This window comes from Osmerus eperlanus, chromosome 8 (assembly GCF_963692335.1).
Source record: "Osmerus eperlanus chromosome 8, fOsmEpe2.1, whole genome shotgun sequence".
In the NCBI taxonomy this organism is placed as follows: domain Eukaryota; kingdom Metazoa; phylum Chordata; class Actinopteri; order Osmeriformes; family Osmeridae; genus Osmerus; species Osmerus eperlanus.
The window spans coordinates 11,056,815-11,067,260 of record NC_085025.1 but is presented as its reverse complement, the minus strand read 5'-3'; the positions used below and the strand labels follow the sequence as shown (position 1 = coordinate 11,067,260).

General features: G+C 44.7%; 1 long non-coding RNA gene across 1 annotated transcript; it reads left to right on the top strand.

Moving 5' to 3' along the window:
- The first annotated feature begins 5,588 nt into the window (after positions 1-5,588).
- On the top strand, positions 5,589-9,305 carry LOC134024519 (uncharacterized). The gene is made up of 3 exons (XR_009930892.1): positions 5,589-5,734; positions 9,106-9,186; positions 9,283-9,305. It is a non-coding gene; the product is annotated as an uncharacterized LOC134024519 (long non-coding RNA).
- The last annotated feature ends 1,141 nt before the right edge of the window (positions 9,306-10,446 follow it).

The following is a 10,446-nucleotide window of genomic DNA, read 5'->3' as shown; positions in this document are numbered from 1 at the left end:
TTTTTTCTCAGTTTCTTTCTTTTTGAAACATTTGTTAGAGGAAAAACAGATGTCAGCACCAGCTCACTTCATCCCCTGCACACTCGGCCACATATTTAGCCTCTGTTCAATTCTGCCCACAGCATATGCCCTGGTCTCTGTCCTATAACGTCGGCAGGTAGAGGGACCGACATTATTGCTACTGTACATCTATCTCTTTCTCTTGATTTCACTCTCATGAAAGACAGCACAACGGACACAGTTGTTTTTCCACACCCCCCCCACCCCCCCTTTTATCCAGTGAGACTCCATCAGTTTGACGGAGTATTTGAGGGTTATACTATGGGAAACTCTCATCTTGCATCCCTTTGTTGCTGGAACTCTGGAGGGTGGGTGGGTGATGACTTCAGTACGGGACCCATGTCGATGCATTCGATCCAGGTTGTTATTTTGAATGTAGGTCTAGATGATGGAGCCTATATGCTATCCTTGCTCCAATGCAAACAGATGAGAGTATGCTGGGTCACTTCCATTTTCTCACCATCCTCAACATCAATCTGGGCCAACTGTGATTCCTCCCCTCCAGTCATGTGTGCAGAGGTCATATTTCAAACGAACAGACTTGGAATGTAGCACTTACAGTAATGTAATCAGCTTCCATTGAATCCAGAATTTTTTTATTTTCTAAGACTGGTTTGGTCCTATTCTGATAAGCCCTCCTATGGCTAGCCAGACTGCTACAATGTATGCTGTTTGTATGTGCTTGATGACGCTTAGCACTGTGAGTCTTTTGAGAGGCTTGATGTGGGAGAAATCTGGGATTTCTTATGCGCTTATATTAATAAAAGGCTCAAGACGCACTTGTTCTGGGAGTACAACGGTACTTAGGAATGGTTCGCTTGACCCGATGTTAGTTTCCTCAAGGATCACAATGACTCTTGCTTAGAGACTTGTTGCTCTTGTGGTTAGTGGTAACTGACTTAAATTTTTGTACTCGCTGTGATGTATTGTTTTATTATTGTTGCTTGCTTTTTTTCCACAGGTACACTTGCACTTATAGCAGCTCATGTTGTTTAATTGTAACTTGTTTAACTACATGCTCTTATGGTTCTTCCCTTTGGCACTTATTTTGGTTGTTCACAATGTGTGCTTCATGTTTTGGCTACTCGCAATGTTTTGTGGCTATCTCGTTGTTATGATCAGTGACCTATGCACTTTGTAAAGCTCTCTCTTGGAAGTCGCTTTGGATAAAAGCGTCTGCTAAATGAATAAATGTAAATGTAAATCCCAATCTGCAGATCAGCCATTGCATTATTATTTGGTCATGTATTTCATGCTAGGTTCCCATTTTTTCTTTGGAGTAAAAGAGTCGGCATGACTGTGTGAGATTGTCCTGACTGTTGTCTGTAATTCATCCTAGATTGGCTGGCAGCAGTCATCTTCATTTTGTTTCTGATTGGTTGGCAAAACAATGCACTTAGTGCCTTGATTGTCACTAAAGTTTCAATGTGATCCTGTTTGGTGTGGTTGAGCCTGACCTTACATGTTCTGAGTGGCTCTGAAATGATAGACCATGAAAAACCCTTTGACCCTTTAAAGACCATTCAGCTTCTCTGAATGGTCTTTTACAGGGACAGCCATAGACCTCTTGAAGGTTTTAAGTAGAATTGTTCTACAGCATCAGCTGGCTAAGAGTAAAGGGTCCATTTAATACCCCATCTCTCCGTTAAGTAGTCTAGCTTCAGTCACATTGGAGGGCTAATTATAAATCAGTCCGGTCTCTTGATAATTGCCCTCCTGCTGCACGAAGTTGACAGAGCTTACACGAAGAGCACCATAGGCTATGCTAGCTATAGAGATATAAAGAGATATAAAGAGATATATAGAGATATATAGAGGTATTTAGAGATATATAGAGATATTAAAATGGGACCACTCACACTGGGGATGAGAATCAAGCGAATCATAAACTTACCAATCAATTGTAGGCTGTCTTGAAAGTCAATTGGCTTTGTTGTGTACAAAGAAGGACTATGATTCTCATATTTCCATTGCTTTTCATGGGTTCCAAACCTATCACGTTTTCATGATTCTACGGATCTGATGTTGAGCTGAAGTGTTTTTTGAGTGCATTTGTGACACAAGTTAGTTTGGGAGTTCTTAAGAGAACTTAAAAAATATATACTTCCGGGCTTGCCTGCTTCAATTTGGGTTGTTGCAAGCTTCAGTGTCAAAAGGGATTTTAGATGCATAGTTGATGGTTTTCAAAATGACTGCAGTGGAAAGAAGTTTATTGTTTTCTCTCACAACTCTCAGTAAGTAGGATACAAAAACTTCACTGAGTGACACTCCGCTATCAATGTAATGACTCAGCTTTGAGCTTGAGCTGCTTTTGGCACCCTGCCGTATGTCATTAGCGACATCCCATAAGGTTAAACACAGTTGTGTGTGCTCGCGAAACTTACAAGGATTGCTGACCGTTTAGGACCACACTTGTGGTAGGAAACATGCCGAGTCGGTTATCTTAGCTGTAATGTGATTATTGCGCGTCGACAGTTGCATTCACAAGTGATATTACCATAGTAATCTATTAAAATGTCGCCTAAAAGCGTAGTTATCCAGGTAGACAAAAATGTACTGACTGAAGTTTACCTGGACTTGACAGGCCTACAAGGAGGTTGCATGGAATTGAATCTGTATCGATTTGACGATAACATAAATCGAATAGTCATCTGTTTTAGCTAATAATTAATCCTAGCTGGTGTGTTACTCTGTTACGTGCTTTACTTGGCGAGCTGACACATGCAAGATTGGTAGTGGCAAGTTTACATGCAATAACCATCCATCTGGAACCAATGATTCCGATGAATGATGTCGGCCCCCTTCGTTAACCTAATTAATGTCCCAGTTTAAGGCCAGTTGTGTGTTTGATGTTGGTTATGGGTGTTGCAGTGAAGGTTTTGAAGGAGAGCTTGGTTAAAAAAGAATAATTCTAGCTTCACAGTTGGCCGAGTCTTTTATCTTGTGCTCAACTGACTGAAACGGCGAAAATCAATAATTGTGTACTAAAGCTGAAAAAGAACAACCTTTTTGCATTTGTGCACTGTGCACACATACTGTAGGCCTACATATGCTGGACACACATCTATCCTTCACAACCAACACGAGCAATACATCCACACACACTCTGCTTTGAGGTGTACAGTATGAATGCAAAAGCAATTTTAATGTGCTGGAAAGAGACAGGGTGGATTTCATTAAGCATCAAGCAGGCATCAAGAAGGCATCAAGACTTTAAAAAATCCTCTGACACAGATTAATATGCGCACTAACCAAACATTGTCATGCAGGTGCATTTCCTAATGCAAGACTTTGTAAATTGAAATCTTACAAAGTGAAAGTGTCATGGTGGTCTTATAGTAATTACATTGTACTATCTGCCAATGAGATTAATCCATGGTGTCATATCCTATAATAGGCTACTCCTTGTCACTGTGAGACCAGTGACAAATGAATTTTGATGGAGGTTAATGTTATTGCTGACATGGGTATCGCAGACAGAGCTGACTCTCTCTGTCCCACACACCAGCACACACACTCTGCACGGCACCAAGCTGTGAACAGCAGATACGTGTGGAGGGATGTGGACGGGAAAGAAGGTGAAGTTCATGCCAGTAGCCTGGATCTCTTCTCAGTTGTTGAACGTGATGCCTCCCTTAGAGCAAAGGTTAGAACAAAAAACGATCCTGAATGTTTTCTGTATGTATTCTGGCTATTGTTTGATTTAATTCGAGCACTTGTAGTTTAACAAACTGAAAGTATTTTTTTGTCACCATACCAGTCACCATACCAGTTTTAAAGCAGCTCATTCATGGGTCACCATATAAGAAATGAAAGGGCACGATTTGAAAATATGGACCGTTTTTACAGAGCAGGACAGGAATTTTCACTAGATTGTTGGAAAGATGTGTGTGTCTGTAATTGTGCTCGTTTTCAAGTGTGTGTGTGTGGGGGTTACTAGCATCAGAGCATTCTCATGTGCGTGTGACAATCTGTGTTCCTGCCCCCTTGTGCCAGCATTGGGGTGATACGGGCTCCTTCAATTCTGACAGAAAACCATCGACCATCTGCAACCTGGCTTGTCATGACCCCTTCCCTCGGCTGGGAAGGTACTCAAGGTGAAGAAATGAAATCTTGAGAAAGGAGGGTACATGTTTGTATGCATTTGTCTCGGCTCATGACTCGGCACTTTCCATCTCTTCCTGTTTGCTGTTCCAAAGTTCACGGTGGAGCGACGTTCCTGTCATTTCCTGTCATTCGGACTGAGAGGAAGTGTGCCCCGGGGGCCCGCGTGTCAGAGGGGAGGTGATTAACGGACCCCCCGCACAGCCTCGTCCATCAGGACGCAAGATATCCCAAGTGATCGTGTTCCCCGTGGCGAAGCCTTACAACATCCATTCATAAAATCAGGAAGATGACAGTCTTTTTCTCAGTTTGAAAACACCAAACCTCCACCAGTGTGTCTCCCTACCCCTCAATTTAACAGTTTGATGCAGCTTTTCTTAATCTCCTCGGGGTTGAATTAAATGGCATTCTTGTGTTAAGCACAAACGCAGCCAGGTTCAGCTGTTGAATTGATAATTACACCCCTGATCTACAAATACACGCAAGCAGACAGGGACACGGAAGAAGACAGGCAGGCACACAGGCAGGCAGACTGGCAGGCACGCAGGCAGGCAGGCAGGCACACAGGCAGGCAGGCAGGCACACAGGCAGGCAGGCACACAGGCAGGCAGGCACACAGGCAGGCAGGCAGGCAGGCATGCACACAGACAGGCAGGCACGCAGGCAGGCAGGCACACAGACAGGCAGGCAGGCACACAGGCAGGCAAGCAAGCACACAGGCAGACAGACAGGCAGGTACATAGGCAGGCAGGCGTGCTGATAGACAGGCAGATAGGCCAGCAGGGATGGTGTGTCTGGGCAAGGTCTAGCTGAGAGGTTTTTAAATGAGAAGCGAGTGTATTTTTTCACTCCCTCTCCCTCCAGATCAGTTCTTCACAAACAGCTGTCAGGGCCAATGACAGATAAATCGATAACAGTCTGAATTGGGGTATTGAGCTCTCAGATCCAACCCCCACAAACCTGGTTGCCCTGACTACAGCTTAAGAATTAAACCTGCAAGGAGGCACATACTTTGCATGTTCTTGTGAAATATGCATTGAATATGTAAAAGTGAAAACTTTTGCTAGAGTTTCTGCAAGGCTGCACTATTGAATGTTTCTTTGAAATTGGATGCCTGAAGATCTACCAGTAAACTACCAGCAGCCTACTGTTGAAACTATAAATCACCCAAAGTCTCTGCAAATTGATTAACTTTGTTCTTTAACCGAGACTCATTTATAACTCATACACCCACAATGCCCAGTTGTTTGTGCTGATACATTTCCCTTAGGAACATTGTAGTCCATGGTTACTAACTCACACAAAACAGCGTATCCATTGGCGGACACAGTCACAACAGAGTTGAGAAAGCTCCAGCCTGGTGTTCCTCCAGAGTGTTCCTTTGTTTGAGGAGAAGCACGTCTGCAGCCAATAAGCATACAGACAATAGTCGGTGCTTTCTTTGTAGTGTATTGTTTTCATAGTGCTGAAATCAACACTTAGGGTCGGATACTTTCATTATCTGGCCTGGGAGTTCGAGCATTTCTACCTTCCCTTGCAAGGGAGGGGATGGAGAAGATCTGTCAGAGAGGTAAGTGTGACCTAATGGTTGTTTCTAATTTTCTTCCCACACGGACCACACTTCTACACAAAGTGGCATCGTTAAGCTCTCTATCTGAAGCGAGGTATACGCTAATGTGTTTTGGTCCTTTGTGTTCAAATGAGAAATGGCTGGACGTGTACATCGTAAGCCTACCCTCCGCTACTGTGTTTGTCTTCTTATCTGTTGTCACAAGCACTTACTCACAAGCACTTACCTTAGCGCTGCCTTGATGTTCTGAGGTACTTGTTGTCCAAAGTCAACTTGAACAAGAAAGGGACAACGGTATCCTGTCCTGCGCACGAGAGCCCATCTATGTGGCTGCGCGTACACTGCCACAAAGGGTCACTGTAGTTGCTCCTGCAACATGAACTCATGTGTTTGTTTGATTTTGCACATTCGTGAGGCCCACTAGTGCTGCATTCAATGTGGCGGACGACTTTTGTTCTGCATGTACAAACAGTTCCTCATTTCTGGATTGGGCAATGGGGGGTCAAACGTTTATAGCCCACTGTTATATCACTGCTGACATCAAACAGTCATTGTTTCACACATCTGTTAGATGTACCCATTTGTATGGAGGCGTTAGATCTGACAGTGCCTCAACGCTCGCGTAGCAAGCACATCATTGACACAAACACACACACACAGACCCACTGTAGTCTTTTACATAGACTCAATGTACTGGTTAGCTAAGCAGTATCTACTGAACCTCCAGGTGAGTTCTGGTCTCGTGACGGAATAGATATCAACGATGTTGCCATGCAGAGCGTGACATGAATAATCTCTTTGGGATCAGTTGGGCAGTGCACAGAGACTGATGGGTTAGGTGTTAATTCATCACATCTGCTTACCTGCTATAAGCCAATTTATCAAATCGTTCCACCAGTCATCTGTTAGTGCCAGTGTTACCAAGGTAACATCGTTTTTTTCTGGCGCAAGTGGCAAGTGTGTTCTAGTCATTGCGCCTCATCACCAATATGTGTGCGTGTGTTTGAGGAATAGCAGTTTGCGTGGGTGCTTGCAATGTGCAGAGATTAGATGTTTACTGTGCATACCATTAGCATCAATAGAGTGCATGACATTTGCATGACGACACACTTGCTGTGAAACACTGTTCCAGATGATTCGATGAGTGTTGTCTCAGTTCCGTAGTAATCCTCCCCACCACATGCCTCAGACATGACGCCTAATGCAGCATGATACCTCATCATTCTCTTAATGAGCAAAAGCCATGACTTGGAGAAACCTCCTTGCTCATTAAACATCATTTTAATCACTTGACCTTTTTTTCATCGTCTTACTTTCGGTATTTCCATGACACGGCAGTAGCTCTGCACACCACTTCTGCTTTGTTGAAACACCGTCGGTTTAGACAGAGTTGGTGTTACACATCTGATTGATGTCTCCTTAAGTGTGAATATGAAGAAAAACAAACATAGTTTTTCTGCAGAAGGGCTTGAGCAGCCAGATGCCCAGCTGACTGCCCCCCAGACGCTCCCCGCCGAGTCCAGAGCAAAACAGTCTGGCTGAAATATCAGTCTTATTGACGTGCTGCGCCCAACATCTCTATGGTAAACACTGCTGTTCCCAATACACAGTTGGAGCCGTCAAGAAAGTTTACTTCACGTTTACTGTCATAGCAAGGGAAGAGAACAGGTTATATAGTTGACGTTTGACGCCGTGGATCAATTGGAGGGGCTGGAGCTGTGAAGCTTCCTTTGTTGTGAATAGAGATGCCCTGGTTGGGTGTCCATTTCTGTCCCGAAACATTGTTCTCGCCAATCAGAGATTGAGAGGATGCGGATTATGTGAAATGAAGTGCTTCGCGGTGTCAAACGCTATGGCTGGAGCATCATTTTGGCCTGTAAGAAGCAGCCAAAGTCAAATTCAGTTTGGGCCAACATCAGAGCACCAATCACCGTTCTCAGTCTTGCCAAATCTGTGACTCAGTGACTGTGTCAGGATACCCTGCTCTACATCTCTCTCTCTCTCTCTCTCTCTCTCTCTCTCTCTCTCTCTCTCTCTCTCTCTCTCTCTCTCTCTCTCTCTCTCTCTCTCTCTCTCTCTCTCTCTCTCTCTCTCTCTCTCTCTCTCTCTCTCTCTCTCTCACTCTCTCTCAGGAAATAACAGTCCCATCTTGCCTGTACAGTAAGTGGGTCATTTGATGTTTGCGGTGTTGACGCGAGTAATTGCAGTCTGCTCATCTCCTGTGGTGCATATGTTCCGCCGAACCCTCACGCTCGCCCTGCCCCGTGTGACACCCAACCAGCAGCCCACGCCGAGCACAGACACAGAGAGGAGTGGTTAGGGTTAGAGAGAGAGAGAGAGAGAGAGAGAGAGAGAGAGAGAGAGAGAGAGAGAGAGAGAGAGAGAGAGAGAGAGAGAGAGAGAGAGAGAGAGAGAGAGAGAGGAAGAGAGGAAGAGAGGATGGGGTCTGGGTGCAAGAAGATTCACATTGCAAGTGAATCTTCACACTCACAGAGAGAGAGAGAGAGAGAGAGAGAGAGAGAGAGAGAGAGAGAGAGAGAGAGAGAGAGAGAGAGAGAGAGAGAGACCTCTCCCACACAAGTACCTGCTATGTCCTCAAACAGAGCTGCCTGGGTGGTGATGATGTTGAGGTTAGACGAGGTAATACTAAACTGTGAGGCAACAAAAAATTAGGAGGAGGACGTGAAAAAAAAGAAAACACCACCCAGTGGCAATCGTGGTTGCTAGGTAACTAAAGTGGTCTTTCCTGTTTAAAAAAACGAAAGAAATTCCATCAAATTCTTTTTTTTTCTCTTCTATGCTTTTGTCCACTCCTCTGAGAGAGTGAAGAGGGAGAAGAAAGAGAGAGAGAGAGAGAGAGAGAGAGAGAGAGAGAGAGAGAGAGAGAGAGAGAGAGAGAGAGAGAGAGAGAGAGAGAGAAAAAAAAAGAAAGAGAAGATTTAGACTTTGTCAGGAGCCCTTTTTCCAGAAGCTTTTTGGTGAGGGTCACACTGTGAGAACACAATAGGTCACCAGAGAGTGGACAGATGCATGAAGGTCGCCGCCGCTGCCCTGCCTTTGAAACCGACTCCAATGACCATGGATAGAATAACTGTCAAATGGCCAAATTGCTCTGGGGTGAATAGAAGGCTGCTCTTACCCACAATAAATGTTCTTTTACAACAGTTCTGATGTAGCAGGGTGAACCGTTATGTATTACTTATAGCATTGGTGCTTGATTTATTCCCATGGATTTTTATAACCTTAACCTTGCTTATCGTCCTGTGAAAATACCAGGGTATGTGAACGTAACAACCCATAATTAACAATGGGCTTTTATTAACTGCTAGCTTACAGTCAAAACTAGTTTGTATTTGTCTTTTATCAAACAGGTTCCTCTTGTAAATACTCAACCCAGCTCCTCATTCGGGCCAACATGGACGCTCATTATCGGAAGCTGCTTGGAGCCAAAGGTACAGCTTCTCTCTCTGACAGAGGAACTCCCAGTTCAGAGAATGAACCCACTCCTACAGGCAGAAACAGGACGTCTGTTCCTTTGTGTTCCACAGCTGAAGTGGACTGCTCTCCTCCCAAGTCTCTCCTCACGAGCGTCAAATGTAAGTGCTTATGAAAGCCTGTGACTTTTAGGCCGTTCCGCTTACATCTTGTACAAGGGGAGTGTAAAAGCGGTTAGGGGATTAACGGTTCAGAGGCTCATGAGCTCAAGTTCTCTCAAGAGATTACAACCCCCCCCCCCCCCCCCCCCAAAAAAAAGACATTTTGTTAAATGAGTGTCTTGTCCTGTGTCCTCTGCCTAATTGGAACAGCATCGTTCCCCTAACCAGTCAATATCGCTGTGCTGTCGGCCGCAGAGGTGCAGGATCTGCTGGGTCTGGACCCTGGGAGAGGGGGGTTACTGCTGTTTACCACTGGTTTGCATCACGCGGTCAATCTGAGGCGCATGGCAGCACATGGAACAATAGCGAGGGCTCGGGGGGTTCTGCTGACTGGCCTACTGCTGGCTGGTTGGAGTCCCCCTGATGGAATACGAAACGTGGGGAACCCCGAGGGACGGCTCTGCTGATGCAGTGAGGAGAGGGGAGAGAGAGAGAGAGACAGAGGGAGGGAGGGGGAGGAGGGAGAGGGGTGGATGGATGGAGAGATAGAGAGAGACAAGGAAAGACAGAGGGGAAAGAGAGAGAGAGTGAGAGAGAGAAAGAGAGAGAGGCAGAAGGGTATGGAGGACAGGTTCCAGTAATGTCCAATCCATTTGAATATTCTCCAGCTCTTCCCATGTGCCTTCCCAATTGATTCATTTTGTCAGTCATCTTCATTTGTGACCTCACCTGTCAGTCATCCCGTCACCGTCTCCATGGAGACTCATCTCTACATTGCCTCCCCCATTCAGTTGATTTGATTGTACTTCAGATCGTATTTCATTCAGGTAAAACATCTGTGCATGGCTTCATATTATTTAGATCCTAGAATCCTTAAATGCTCGTGGACCATCAATATCTTGGAATGTAATCTGGTTGGTGGTTTAAGTCAGGGGAATTTGACCACAGTTTCTAATTGTCTATTGTCACTTATCAGCTTTTTATTGTGCCTCTTTTCAAAAAGACTCTCAAAAAAAGCTAGGGGGAAAGTGAGAACATTATTATAGCATGAACATCATGTAATCATTGTTTCTAATTAGTTTTCTACCGATGTGCAATGAAAACTGGAAAGTGTTT